The sequence below is a fragment of the Triticum aestivum genome, chromosome 3A (genome assembly GCF_018294505.1).
Source record: "Triticum aestivum cultivar Chinese Spring chromosome 3A, IWGSC CS RefSeq v2.1, whole genome shotgun sequence".
Taxonomy (NCBI): domain Eukaryota; kingdom Viridiplantae; phylum Streptophyta; class Magnoliopsida; order Poales; family Poaceae; genus Triticum; species Triticum aestivum.
The window spans coordinates 669,205,533-669,221,797 of record NC_057800.1 but is presented as its reverse complement, the minus strand read 5'-3'; the positions used below and the strand labels follow the sequence as shown (position 1 = coordinate 669,221,797).

The window sequence follows — 16,265 nt, the reverse complement described above, 5'->3', positions numbered from 1 at the left end:
CTTGTTCCTAGTCGGTCAACCAATAATAGTGTCTACTGCTATTGCTAATTAAACGTGATAGCCTTGCAAAGACACATATCCTAGAGTGCATGAACACACCATATACCCTGACAAGCAAAAAAATATTTGTAGTTCTTTGCAGATGTTCCCAATACCATGACACATGTTTCAAATTCCCACGAGAACGATATCCTTTACCACCAATGATGCAGATTAAAAGTTTGTTCACTATGACTCGAGCACTTGTTGAATCATTGCGCGAATTCCCACGAGAACGGTATCCTTTACCACCAATGATGCAGATTAAAAGTTTGTTCACTATGACTCGAGCACTTGTTGAATCATTGCGCAAAAACTGGATTTTAATGATAACCCCATGAAGAATAGTCTAGACACACCAAAATGCCGTTGAGGAGGAAGGGTCGGGTGTTGATGCTCCACCACGTCCACAATGGATGGATCAGTTCAATCCATCGCCGGGAGGTAGATGCGGTGGAAATTTCTCCTGGTCAGCCTCCTACGACAGGTAGGGCACTTCTTCTAAAATCGGATGGAGGCCTATATGCATTTCTTGCAGAAGATGTGGCCGCAGATAGTAGATGACGCATCGATCAGGTCATTGATGCAGACTGGGCAGGTGAACTTTGGTTCCCTTGGGAGATCCTTCATAGGCGCCGGGCGTGCCTACGCCACCTTTGGCTGCAGTGTTTAGCGGAGCTTTTGGGATACATATATGTAAAGCAGTAGCATAGTGTAGAGTTATTACAGAGAATCTATTGGCTTCACGTGTATCCAGATTGTGTGTTAACAGGTTGTTGTTGGACGCTCCAGAAAGATCATGACTTGTAGGGTTTATCCCTAGTGAAAGCATTGTGTTCACATGCCCATCAGAAGTTCCTTCTTGAAAAAACAATGCAAGACATATGAAGTTATTAAACGGGAAATATGGTCAGGCAAACTAGGGGGAAAATACTCCCAAGACTTAATAGTCTATGTGTAATTGGAAAATTCAGATATGAATATGGGTAAATTGTTCCGGTAATACATCTTTCAGGTTAGCATTTTACTTGAAGCTATTTTATCACATAATAGCTACTTAGTGGATGCATGGCTTCATTCTGAACACCCGTGCTGGACTAAAAAACAGTGGTGTTTGTTACCACATAAGTTGATTTTTATCCAGCATGGTACGCTACTGGCTGTTCGCTTCCTAGACTAGAAGCCCCGCACCAATGTCTACATATCCAACTAATCTCAGTCATCAAACCATATGTTAATCCAACGACTTACATTGCTGCAATGGTGAGCGTTGAACATATTTAGCATGCAATAAATATCATACCAAATATCAATATCAGCATTAATTTACCACATAATTGATGCACGATTAATATTCTACCTACCTATCCACGTGCGGCTAATATCATATCTAATGTTAAACGATATGTCAATCTTAGGCATCGAACCAATCCAACGACTTACATTGCTGCAATAGTGAGCGTTGAACGTGTTTAGCATGCAATTAATATCATACCAAATATCAATATCGGCATTCATTTACCGCATAATTGATGCACAATTAATATTCGACCTAATATCAACGTACCTGTAGCTAATATCATATCTTATATCAACACCCATTCAATGTACACATTTACTAGTAGCCATAATAAGGATATGTATGAGCAAGATCTCAGAAAATCTATCTGTACCTGGCAGGGAGGTATCCATGTTGGCATTCTGCAGAACCATGTCTACACTAGACGACAAAGGGCCAACATTGCCCGTCACATAAGACATTCTAGAATTTTTTGCTTGCACCTTGCATGATACTGGATGTCAGGTTCATCGCCCCATAGCTAGGGGAAGGTGCTATCTGTCTTAATGATTGTTCATTTTGTCGGTATTGTCAGTTCTGAGCCGTGTAGGTCTCGATAGCAAACATCATTGCTGGTGGCATTGGTCACCTCGTCATGTTATAGTACTCCATCTTCCCAAACAACAAGAGATATCAACAACTCACATGATTAATTAAATGGTAATATTTGATATCTTGCTCGGAAATGGACTTGGTTGCCTGAAAACCAAAGATCCAAAAAAGAAGGAAAGAGAGGAACACCTTGTTTGGGTATTTTCTAAACAAGATTTCCTCGAGCCAGCTCGCAAGCGCCCGGACCACACGTGTGCTGGGGATCAATATATAGCCAGCGGGTGCTGGGCGAGTGCCGCAATCCCCTTTCTATATCTAGCCGGACCACACGTAATTACTTCCTATGGCCGGTGACACGCGTCAGACTGCAGCTGGTTGATATGCGTGGTGCTTGCATTATTTCTGGATTTATTTCAGAATTTTCGGCGATGCACTTTCAGTGGGAGGAGACGTTCCCGTCGACGACGAGGCGCCTATGGTAACTTCATAAATCTCAAGATGATATGCCGATTCAGTCTTTCGGAGGTGCTCACAGGGGTAGGGCGTGCGTGTGTGCGTTCATAGGAATGAGTGTATGCGCGTGTATATGAGCGCTTGTGTCTGTACTAATGTTCAAAACAAAATACAGTTGGTATGCGTGAGCCTGGCCTCTCTTGGTTTTGGGTTTCCCTCCTGTCTATATTGGATGTTCACCGCCAATTTGAAAAAAGGTTGGGAATTTTTTATTTTTTAATTGCAAGAAGTCCAAGGCCATAAAAACTAAAATTGTCCAGCTCTTACAAGACCAACTTTACAAAATTAGAAAACAAAACACATATCCGTGAGTATATCACCACCATCTTCCTCTTGCACTGATCAGTGGCGTGCCGTGAGGTAATATCGATCCGTCTCTGGATCTCTGCAACACCCTTGAAGCGAAGGTGACATTGTTGAGACGAACAATCACGTTGACCATAGCAAAGAAATGGATCCAAATCCAAGAAAAGGATGAGTTGGGCCAAATTGATAGCTTCGTGGCATCAAAAGGGGAAGGAACGAATCCAAGATTAGGGTAAAACTTGTGTCAAGTCAAAATACACTCAATCTCCTCCAGGTGGGACACATCCCAAAACCCTAAGATCGCCCTTCATGTCACCAACAAGCTGTCTACGAGGAAGGAGACAAGGAAGAAGAAGTAGGAGAACAACAATAGCACCTCTAGCGCGACCCTAGGGTCGGTGCTAATGGCACCATCTCCACCACGCCATCACAACATCGTTGTCATCACATCTGCCATTTTATTCATGGGCACCAATGCCTCCATGGCACCTTTCATGTTAAATTTCATAATCCACTCGTATAATAGTGTCATGCCTCCCTTAATACAGTAAAAACTTGGAAGAAAATTGGAGTCATTTTCTTGTAAATAAAGTCCAGCTACCTCATATATATAAGAGATGTGATGGCCGATTGAGCACCCAATCAATCAATCTACCACTTTTACCTTTATGTTTTTATCTCTCCTTTGTTTTATTCTTCTCCGTTCTTCTTTGTCCTTCATGTTCGGTGGCAGCCATCCACAAGACCCTAGGGGTGTTCATGTCGACCTAGGGCATCCCATAGCAAGTGCTCCCTCATGGGGTCCCTCCCAGGCATGTGGGCTTTCGGGTCCTCAAAAGATCTCGTCGACATATCTTGTGTATTCGGCGAGAATCCTCAGGCAACGTTGGCTTTCTTATCATGCTCGACGCCGGGGTACACATTGACATGTTTGTGTGCAAATAGAAAGTCAATTAGCTTAGTAGCAAGTAAGCTTAGCTTTAATTTATCAATAATAAAGTTGTGGACTGTAGATCTGTTCTTCCTAGCCCAGGTAGGATGAGAAGGTGCCCAAGCCCATGGTGTAAATTGTTAGAGTCCATATTTGGAGCAAGATAAATAATCTTATTTTGATTACGAGAAATTTGATCGGTATATTTACTAAAGATGATGGAACATTTACTCCAATTTGGTTCTTTGGCGAGAAGTGTCACAATAAATATAATGATATGCGCAAAAATGGAGGCCTCATTATTATCTGCCCTACCCGAAACAATCGAGTAATGAACAAACATCGAAAAATATATGTGGGGCAGGCAGAGGGCAAGTTGGATACCTTCCAAATGATTAGAATTAAAGGCTTCTTGTAGACAAAGTGACAGTTCATTGACTACAAGAGTGAAAAGATACGGCGACAACGAACAACCTTGTTGGATACCTTCGAGTACCCCGAAAGTAGTGAAAAGGTTGGGCATTAATGTTAACGGCAAAGGAGACATATGTCATGAATTTGAAAATTAACTTTATGAAATGACAATGCAACCCTTTAAAGTCCAGGTCAGCCGGCCACACCTCCACCAGCACATCAACGTATTTCCTTGCCATTGCCAATGGTCTTCGTAGGGGTTGCACCATTGCAATGCTTTGGGATGGACCTAGGTTGCTCCATGACAAGGTTGAGATCCAAACTCATGTCGACGACTTCTACAAAGACTAGTTCTAAAGACAACCTAGGGGAGGGGAGGGGTTGCATGGAGAATGCCCTCATCCTCCTCCCTTACACGAAAAATGATGTTGAAGCTAATATTTTGTCCATGCGGCCAGATTCGACACCTGGTCCGTGGTTTGCATGTACGGTTCTTTTTGGAATTTTGGAGTGCCATCAAAAGGGTGGTGATGGACATTTTCCAGGATTTCTATGTCGGAGTGCTTGACGCCTCACGTTGGAACTACCATGCATGTCATGACGTTAATTAATCCCAAAGGTAGTGGGAGCGAAGGATATCCCATAGTTCAGGACGAGCACGGTTATTAAAGTGGTCTTTCATATCGTAGCTAAGGAGCATCCCATTAGATGGCTCCTATTATGGCTAGAATTATCCATCTGAACCAATTGACTTTTATCCAAGGGTGCTTTATTAAGAATGTTGTGGATGCATTTTTTTGTACTTTTAGGCAAGTTCAACCACTTTTTTTAAATGTAGTAGGTTCAATCACTAAGCTACCAGCTTGTGTGTGCTTGTTTGTGCGCCCGCTGGGGGCGGGGGGGGGGGGGGGTTTCAAACGTAGACATAACAACCAACAGGCGAGAACTTCAGTCATGTGTTAACTCTTCATCCGTTTGTATGGGTGATGTTTATCCTAACCCAAGCAAGAGAAGATTTTTAGGTGCACCACGCTGCTACTTCTCCTCTATCGGTAGGTCGCCACCTCGTCCGTCGGGCTGTCGGTGCTGCGGGGTGAGGGTCTCGGTCTACCTAACGGAGATGTAGTTTCCTCCGATTTGCTAGTTCTAGGTAGGATTTTGATGTCCGTTAGTTGGGCCCTTTTATCGGTGATGGCAAGATCATACAACAAAGCGCCTCTGTGGTGTTCCATTGATGGTGGTAGACATTTGTCCGACGAATACTTCTTCCTCGAGCATAGAGATAATGTAAATTGCTCACAAGCATAGATTCATGTCATCCATTCTACATGGTAAGGCTAGGGTTTGTATGATTTGTTAGGGTGGCGGTGAGCGGTGGTTCCGTTCCCAGTTGAATCCTCCAGCCTCATCTTTATTGGTGTGAGGCCTATGAGATTTAGTGGAGGTCACATTTTTGGATCCGCGGCTTTTCCGGCTTTGATGATTTCTCTGCAGGACAACGATTTGGCAAAACCATGACCTAGATGACTTCATGTTAAATTTTGTAGTCCACTCGTATAGTCGTGTCATGCCTCCCTTAATACAATAAAAATTTGAAGAAAATTGGAGTCATTTTCTTGGAAAGAAAGTTCGGCCACCTCATATATATAAGAGAAGTGATGGTCGATTGAGCAACACGCAATCAATCAATCTACTACTTTTACCTTTATCTTTTTATCTCTCCTTCGTTATATTCTTCCTCGTTCTCCTTTGTCCTTCATGTTCCGTGGCAGCGATCCACAAGACCCTAGGGGTGTTCAGGTCGACCAAGGGCATCCCATAGCAAGTGCTCCCTGATGGGGTCTCTCGAAGACGTGTGGGGTTTCGGGTCCTCAAAAGAACTCGTCGGCATGTCTTGCGTATCCGGTGAGACTCCTCCGGCAATGTTGGCTTGCTTATCACACTCGACGCCGGGGTACACAGTGACATGTTCGTGTGCAAACAGAAAGCAATTAGCTTTGTAACAAGTAAACTTAGCTTTAATTTATCAATAATCAAGTTGTGGACTGCAGATCTATTCTGCCCATCCCAGGTAGGATGAGAGGGTGCCCAAGCCCGAGGTGTAAATTGTTAGAGGCCATATTAGGAGCAAGGGAAATATTCTTAATTTGATTATGAGAATTTTGATTGCTACATTTACTAAAGAGGATGGAAGATTTACTCCAATTTGGTGTTTGCCCAGAAATATCACAAGAAATATAATGATATGCGCAAAAATGGAGGCATCATATTATCCGCCCTACCGCAAACAATCAAGTAATTCACAAACATTGATGAATGTTGGGGAATACAGGGGCCAGTTGGATACCTTCCAAATGATTAGAATTAAATGCTTCTTGTAGACAAAGTGACAGTGCATTGACAATAAGAGTGAAAAGATACTGCGATAATAGACAATCTTGTCGATTAAGATGTTTGCTTGGCTTGTAATAATGGATAGGGTTAACACTAAAGACATGATCCAGAGGAGGCATTGGAGGATTAATGAGGGACCAGAATTTGTTGTTTGTCCTACTGGGATTTTGGAGGACAGAAACCACCTCTTTTTCTAGTGCAATTTCAGTGCACGCGTGTGGAATTACCTGCAAATTATATGGAAAGACAGTGATGACATGGTGGAGATTGCTTGCCATGCTAGAAAGGACTTCAACAAACCTTTCTTTGGGGAGGTGGTTTTCACTGCATGGTGGAATATTTGGAAGGTTAGGAATGATAGAGCTTTCAGGAACATCCAGCCATCTTTCAGGATTTGGAAAAATGGCTTCATTCATGACCTCACTCTACTTTCTCACAGAATCAAACGAAAGTATAGAGATTCCTTACTTAAGTGGATTGATTTTCTTCCTCCTTGAGGAGAGTTGCTTCTATGTAACACTGTAATTATTTGATTTAGTGCACCCCTCCTTTGTATAGCCTTCTTTTGTTTCTTCTTTTCTTTGTTCTTGTTTCTTTTTTTCACCTTGAGGAAACACTATGGTTTCTGCTTTCTTTTAATAAAATGTTGTGGGGTGTAAGCCCTGCAGTCTTCATGGTAAAAAGGACAATCTTGTCCGATACTTTCAAGTGCCACAAAAGCAGTGAACGGATTGGGAATTAATGTTAACGACAAAGGAGACATACGTCATGGATTGAAAAATTAAGTTTATGAAATGACAATGAAACACTTTATAGTCCAAGTCAGCCGCCACACCTTTGCCAGTACATCAGTGTATTTCTATGCCATAGCCAATGGTCTCCGTAGGCGTTGCACCATCTCAGTGCTTTGGGATGGACCTAGGTTGCTCTATGACAAGGTTGAGACAACTTTTACAGAAGATCTATTCCAGTGATAACCTAGGGGAGGGGTGGGGCTGCACCCGGACATGTGGACTGGGGACGACAAGGTGTCAGAAGCAGAGAATGCCCTCCTCCTCCGTTACATGAAAAATGATGTTGAAGCCACTATCTTGTCCATGCGTCTAGATTCGGCGCCTACTCCCGATTGTTTGCATGTATGATTCTTTTTGAAATTTTGGAGTGCCATCAAAGGAGTGGTGATGGACATTTTCCAAGATTTCTATGTCGTGGTGCTTGACACCTCACGTTTGAACTATGGTGTCATGGCGTTAATCCCAAAGGTAGTTGGAGTGACGGATATCTGATTGTTCAGGCCGGTCATGGCTGTTAAGGTGATCTTTCATATCCTAGCTAAGGCGCATGCCATTAGGGTGGCTCCTATTATGGCTAGGATTATCCATCCAAACCAATCAACCTTTATCCACCCTACTTCAAACAATCAAGTAATTCACAAACATAGAGAAATTTATGGGGGGGAAGAGGGGCCAGCTGGATACCTTCCAAACGATTAGAATTAAAGGCTTCTTGTAAGTAAAGTGACAGTTCATTGACAACAAGGGTGAAAAGATACGGCCGGAGATAACAGATAACCTTGGCGCATACCTTTGAGTGCCTCGAAAGCGGTGAAACGGTTGGGCATTAATGTTAAAAACAAAGGAGACATACGTCATGTATTTGAAAATTAAGTTTATGAAATGACAGTGCAAACCTTTACAGTCCAGGTCAGCCTACCACGCCTCCTACAGTACATCAGCGTATTTCCATGCCATTGCCAATGGTCACCATAGGCGTTGCACCATTGTAGTGCTTTGGGATGGACCTAGGTTGTGTTTGCACACGAACACGCCACCGTGTACCCTTAACGTCGAGGGTAATGCACTGCAGCTCACGTTGAAAGAGATCGCAATTTTGGAGCCCCAGCTCTTTCGGCTATGATGACTTCTCTGCAGGACAATGATTTGGCAAGACCATGAACTAGATGACTTTTTGTCCGTGATCAAGAATCTTATTCTAGCTCGTGATTGGATCCCAGATGAAAAGAAATCCCGTGGGGCACCGAGATTTTTGGTTACCGCAATAACAGAAAAATACAAGGCGGTTACCGAACAATTTTTTGAATGAATTTGAATCTGGAGAAAAATTCATTCAAATTCAAAAATTCAGGATTTCTTGTCTGCTAAGGTGATTTTTAATGAGGTACTGGGATTTGCAGTTACCGCCTGGTAACCATTTTTTTCGCTCGGTACCTAAAACCTTAGCATCAGGTAGATCTACGTGTAAAAACATTACTATATCTATATGTATAACGTTCATGGAATGGTACAACAAATGTGCAAGCCAACAGGCACGTAAGGTAAACAATCTCAAGGAATTAGGCCTGCTTTTCATATATACTTTGAGAGAGACAACACAAAGCCTAAATCTTCTTGACTGCACAAACACATATTCTAGAGTGGGTGAACACCACCATATACCCTTTTCTAGGAAAGGAGGATAACCCCTGACCTCTACATCGAGCGATGCACAAAGCGACCACCATATACCCTAAGATGAAATTATTTTTGACAGTTCTTTGCAGATGAAGTTCACAGTACATATCCTTTAAAACTTTAACAATTACCACCAAGGATGCAGATTATTAACTACTACTCAAGCACTTGTTAAACTATTCGGCAAAAACTGAATGCCAATGATATAACCATGTGAAGAATAGTTAAGACAGAATTAGCTAAATACCGACGAGGAGAAGGCTCAGATGTCGATGCTCCTCCACACCTCTCGAATGGCTAGATCATTTCAATCCATGGTTGGGAGGTAGATACGGTGAAAACTGTTCACGGTCAGCATCCTACGGCAGGTAGGGCACTTACTCTGAGCCTAGATGGAGGCCTCGATGCACCTCTGACAGAAGATGTGGCCGCAGATAGTCCAAGACACATTGACCAACTCATTCATGCAGACTGGACAGCGGAACTTTGCTTCCTTTGGGAGATCCTTCGAAGGTGCAGGGCATGCCTGAGTCACCTTAGGCTGTAGTGTTTAGCCAAGCATTAGTAATATAGTAACTAGACCCCCATATTTGGTAGTGGTAAAGCATAAGCATAGTGTAGAGTTCTTACCAGGAGTTTCTTGGTTTCAGGTGTGTCTACTGTGTTTATTACGACGTTGTTGTTGGATGCTCTAGGCCGACCATGTTGTGTAGGGAGTATCCCCTAAGACAACATTGTGTTCACATGCTCATCAGGAGCTCCCCGTGGAAGAAGGACAATAGCTACAAATCAGTAAATGAGAAAATACGACCAGGCAAATTAGAAGAAAAAGACCCTCGCTCCTCCTTCAGTCATGTGTTCACTCTTCATCCGTTTGTATGGGTAATGTTTATCCTAACCCAAACAAGAGAAGATTTTGTAGGCGCACCACGCCGCCACTTCTCCTCTATCGGTAGGTTGCCACCATCTTCTCCTCTAACGGGACTACCGGTGCCGGGGGGGGGGGGGGGGCTCGGTCTGCCTAACAGAGATGTAGTTTCCTTTGATTTGCGAGTCTTAGGTAGGATTTTGATGTCCGTTAGTTGGGCCCTTTTACCGGTGATGGCAAGATCACACAATAAAGTGCCTCCGTGGTGCGCCATTGATGGTGGCAGACGTTTGTCCGATGAATACTTCTTCCTCGATACTTCCCATATCAATGGTGTTGTATTTGATAATGTAAACCGCTCTGATGACTTCTCTGCAGGATAACTATTTGGAAAGACCATGACCAAAATGACTTCATGTTAAATATTCTAGTCCACTCGTATAGTCATGTCATGCCTCCCTTAATACAATAAAAAAATTGAAGAAAATTCGAGTCATTTTCTTGGAAAGAAAGTTCAGCCACCTCATATATATAAGAGAAGTGATGGCCGATTGAGCAACGCCCAATCAATCAATCCACCACTTTTAGCTTTATCTTTTTATCTCTCCTTTGTTATACTCTTCCCCGTTCTTCTTTGTCCTTCATGTTCCGTGGCAACAATCCACGAGACCCTAGGGGTGTTCAGGTCGACCAAGGGCATCCCATAGCAAGTGCTCCCTGATGGGGTGTAACATCCCAAATTTTCAATTTGGAATGTTATACATAGGTCATTCATGCATATCATATTTTACTGCATTTTTGCTTTGCGATCCTCGAAATTCTAAGCAACTCAAGGACCCACGGGGAGAGTTGGGGATTTCACGTTTTTCATATTTGAATTTTATCAAATATCAAAACAAGGATCACTTTGGTTTTAAATATTTTTCTCTCCAAAAATATTTCATATTAAAATATATGAGAGGAGATAATATGACTTCTCCAAAATAAAGGGAATATAGGAGGAAAAATATCAAAATCAAATAAGTAATTTCTTATGGACTTTTATTGCTATTTTATTTGAATTACGAAAAATATGTGTTTTCCAAAATTGCACTAGAGGCCCAAATAAATGTTCACTTTATCCATAATATTATTAGAGGACCGTGAAAATTTATTTCAGGATTTTTGGACTATGTTTAGTATTTCTTTTATTTATTTTTCCGCGTCAGGATTATTAAAAAAAGGTGCACTGACCTAACCAGGCCATGCCCGATCCGGGCACTGCCCGGCCAGGATTTATAAGCCGTGGCCTGACCCTGCCGCCAGCCCAGCCGCCAGCCCCATCGCCACAAACCCTAGCCACCGCACCGCTACCTCGATCTGTGCGTCACAGCCGCCGCCAGCCCGAACCGTGATACGTCACCAACGTATCTATAATTTTTGATTGCTCCATGCTATATTATCTACTGTTTTAGACATTATTGGGCTTTATTTTCCAATTTTATATTGTTTTTGTGACTAACCTATTAACGGGAGGCCCAACCCAGAATTGTTGTTTTTTGCCTGTTTTAGGGTTTCGAAGAAAAGGAATATAAAACGGAGTCCAAACGGAATGAAACCTTTGAAAACATGATTTTCTCATCAGATAAGATCCAAGAGACTTGGACCCTCCGTCAGGAAAGCCAAGAGGTGGTCAGCGCGCCCCCTGCCTCTTGGGCCCCTTGAAGCTCCACGGACGTACTTCTTCCTCCTATATATATCCACGTACCCCCAAATGATCGGGGACGGAGCCAAAAACCTAATTCCACCGCCGAAACTTTCTGTATCCATGAGATCCCATCTTGGGGCCTGTTCCGGAGCTCCATCGGAGGGGGCATCAATCACGGAGGGCTTCTACATCATCATCCAAGCCCCTCCGATGAAGTGTGAGTAGTTTACTTCAGACCTACGAGTCCATAGCTAGTAGCTAGATGGCTTCTTCTCTCTTTTTGGATCTCAATACAATGTTCTCCCCCTCTCCTGTGGAGATCTATTCGATGTAATATTCTTTTTGCGGTGTGTTTGTTGAGACTGATGAATTGTGGGTTTATGATCAAGTCTATCTATGAATAATATTTGAGTCTTCTCTGAATTCTTTTATGTATGATTGGTTATCTTTGCAAGTCTCTTCGAATTATCAGTTTGGTTTGGCCTACTAGATTGGTTGTTCTTGCCATGGGAGAAGTGCTTAGCTTTGCGTTCAATCTTGCGGTGTCCTTTCCCAGTGACAGAAGGGGCAGCAAGGCACATATTGTATTGTTGCCATCGAGGATAACAAGATGGGGTTTTTATCATATTTCATGAAATTATCCCTCTACATCATGTCATCTTGCTTAAGGCGTTACTCTGTTCTAACTTAATACTCTAGATGCATGCTGGATAGCGGTCGATGAGTGGAGTAATAGTAGTAGATGCAGAATCGTTTCGGTCTACTTGTCTTAGACGTGATGCCTATATACATGATCATACCAAGATATTCTCATAACTATGCTCAATTCTGTCAATTGCTCAATAGTAATTTGTTCACCCAGCGTAGAATACTTATGCTCTTGAGAGAAGCCACTAGTGAAACCTATGGCCCCCGGGTCTCTTTATCATCATATTAATCTCCATCACTTTATTATTGCTTTGCTTTTACTTTACTTTTACTTTATTTACCTTGCATCTCTATACCAAAAATACCAAAAATATTATTTATCATCTCTATCAGATCTCACTTTCATAAGTGACCGTGAAGGGATTGACAACCCCTAAGCGCGTTGGTTGCGTTGAGCTATTGTTTTTGTGTAGGTACGAGGTACTCGAGCGTAGCCTCCTACTGGATTGATACCTTGGTTCTCAAAAACTGAGGGAAATACTTACGCTACTTTGCTGCATCATCGCTTCCTCTTCGGGGAAAAGCAACGCAGTGCTCAAGAGGTAGCACACTGCCACCCGCCGCTGATCGGTTTTTTTCTAGTAAACCCTAGATTCGGTTTTTTAGATTTCGGTTCGGTTTTTCGTCAGTTTATTATTTAGCGGATGTTCGTCCGTACGTTTGTTTTAACGAACGCTGTTCGTTAGTTAGCCATAGATAGGGAACGCTCATTCGTTAGCCTGTTCATCTCGGTTTTTTTCCAGGGTTTATCCGCGATTATTTTCGATCGTGATTTCTGCCCTAATCTTCGTTTTAGTTCTCGAAGACCTCTTTTTGTTTAACCAACTTGAACAAGATTTTGATACTATAAAATTTGACTTTTGTCCAGATTAGTAAACGGATCTTGTTTCTTTCGTAGTTTGACTTTCGTTGCTCCGTTTGATTCGATTCTTTTTGCAAAGCGAATCTCTTCAGTTGAGTTTTCAGATTCGATCTTCTTGTTTGAGTTTTACCCGTGCATCTTTTCCTGATTGCTTATGTATGCTATTGTTTGTTTGCGATAGAATTCACGGAGTGCGAAACGTGCTACTATGAGTCTCTAGGATTTGCAGATCGTTAGCAAGGCAAGTAACACATTGATCGTACCCCTTTAGTACCCAGTTTTTATGCATTAGTTTCAACCCTCACACATTGCATGAGTAGGATCTCTTAACATGTGGGTCTGGGAAGTAGATGATGAGGTAGAACCTATTACCTATTTTACTATGAAACCCTTGGGAGTTACTTCTACGTTATGCTTATATTGCTATGCTATAATCATAGACATGGTTTGGGTTTGAGTGGATCCATGACAGATGTGAGTTTGTTAATTAATGGTTCAACTTAAGGTGGCAACTTTAATACACATCTGGGTGGATTGCTTGTGGGCACCTAGAGAATACAGTGTTGTCCTAGGATATCCCGGAGTACCTGTGTGATCATCCTATGGTCCGCCACCCAGGTTCAAAGGGATACTGAGATTATTCATGCTAGAAACTTCCGTGTGCAGCCACAAGCCATTATGGGCTCTGGCATAGTTGAGTATATTATGAGACCTCTTTCAGTGGTAGGCTAGCAGATGTAGGGGAAAAGTAGGTGTAACTGTCTACCCGGAGTAAAGAGTTAATGCTTCTGAAAGACTGTGTCTCGGTCATCCGTTTCTCAAACACCCTATAGTGTGAGAAATCCAACGGAGGAGATCGAGTCTTGTGGGGAAAAGTGTGCAAACCTCTACAAAGTGTACAAACTAATCATGGTTAGCCGTGTCCCCGGTTATGAACATCTTGAGTATCTAGTACTTGAATTATTGATTGGATCTCATCACTCTAAAATTAATTTGTTGGGTTGTTAATGATTACTTTAATTGTGATTGAGTTGGAGGAACCTTCTCAATGATGTTTCAACCACCGTGATAGTTAAATAAATCTATTCCTTTGTTGTAGGGAAAAATGGCTTTTCGCAAAACAATATAACCACAGAGCCTCCAGCAGCCATATATGCATGTAGTGATAGCACTTATCTGTTCTTTGCTCTACTGTGTTATATTGCCATCATATTCCATGTGTTGGCCCTTTTCGGACTGCAACATATCATGTTGCAAACTTTTCAGACGAGGAGTAAGGTGTGCTAGGTCGTTGTCATGCACTCAGCTATGCCGTTGGAGTTGATGGACTCACTTTATCTTCCAGGCCTTCCATTGTTATCTTAATTAGATGGCCTTAAGCCATATTTATTGTATTAAGTTCTCTCTTGAGACTATCGATGTAATAAGTGTGTGATTGCAACTCTGTTATAAATCCATTCGAGTACTGTGTGTGTCAGAATTACCGATCCAGGGATGACACTGAAGCACAGAGACTTGACCATCTGAGGTTGGGTCGCTTCAAGATGGTATCAGAGCACATGCTGAATGTAGGACACAACCACTAAGATGAGCCATAGGTCACTCTTCTCTACTCATTTCTAACTCCTCTCAATTTTCTACTCTTTAGGATGGCGGACTCAAGGAACAAGTTTGCTCATCCGGATGATGACACACCCTTTGGACGATACTTGAAGGAAGACACTAGCTACCTGAACATCGGAATACCCAGCTTCACCGGGACCTACACCGCCACTTTACCAGAAAAGGATTGTTGGATGATTCAAGTTCAAGTTCCAAGAAGGCCATTCACGCCAGTCACTGAACTCATAAAGTTTTCCTTTGATGCACCAACCTGGAGTCTAGGAGCATGGCAGCCCATATCGCCATGGGATGCATCGGCGAAGTCTACAAAAAGGATCTTAAGGAAACTATCTACCAGATATGTGGGCGCCAAGATGAGCAATGGGAGATGATCAGCACTAGGAGGGACATGTCCATTGCAACTTTCATCCAGGAGCTAAACCATCACATTCGTCGCCAGGAGAACCAGATGTGCGCTGGCATGATAGATCTGAAGAAGGCAATGACCAGGATCACAAAGCTAGAAGAGGAACTCAAGTCTATACACGATGGATATGAGGAGAAAATGACAATACTAGTGGAGATGAATGACGACCTGACGAGGAAGCTAGGAGGTTTCATGGGAGACCCTGCACCAGGAGGAGCCTCAAAAGATCTCGCTGGCAAGTCTGGCGTATCTGGCGAGACTCGCCCAACAACGTCGGCTTTCTTATCACACTCAACGCCAGGGTACACAGTGACATGTTTGTGTACAAACAAAAAGCCAATTAGCTTTGTAACAACTAAGCTTAGCTTTAATTTATCAACAATGAAGTTGTGGACTGCAGATCTATTCTTCCCAGCCCAGGTAGGATGAGAGGGTGCCCAAGCCCAAGGTGTAAATTGCTCAAGTGCATATTAGGAGAAAGGGAAATATTATTAATTTATTACACTACTGGGAAAAGGCATGTTAGTGGCGCACCTGTTTTGGCCATTAATGGCACACTACAGGTGCGCCACTATCATCACGCTAGTAGTAACTAATACTAATGGCGCACCCCTGGTGTGCCATTAGTATATCAGACAGTAGTGGCGCACCAGGCATTGCGCCATTAGTATGCCTCCCAGGGGGCCATATTTACCTTCTCCTCTGGGTTACTAATGGCGCCCTAACAGACAATGCGCCACTAGTATTTTTACAGCAGTGCGCCACTAATGTGTTGTATGGTGCGCCACTAGTATGAATATTAGAAATTATTTTTTTTTCTGATATTTGCACAGGTTACAAAATATATTACTTCACAGAATATAGACAACACCACACAACAACAGCAGATTTATCGAATACAATAGAAGATTAGTCTCTGAATACAATTCATCATATTAGCTAGTCTCCGAATTCAAAATACCGAACAAAGTTAGAACATTACAAGTCTCGAGACCGCGAGTAGCAAGTTTGTCTTCACATTACAAGTCGATATCGATCATCTAAACTACCATCACATAGAAGAGAGCTGCGATCATCACGATGAGCATCATCGCGATGAAACTGGTCTTCATCCGGTTCCTCCTTCGCTCCCTCCTCTCTCCCGCTAGATAG

The 16,265-nt window shown here is 42.6% G+C and overlaps 1 pseudogene; it reads right to left on the bottom strand.

The window, feature by feature from the left end:
- Positions 1–465: 465 nt before the first annotated feature.
- LOC123057124 (E3 ubiquitin-protein ligase COP1-like) lies at positions 466–6,904 on the bottom strand (annotated as a pseudogene).
- Between the last annotated feature and the right edge of the window lie 9,361 nt (positions 6,905–16,265).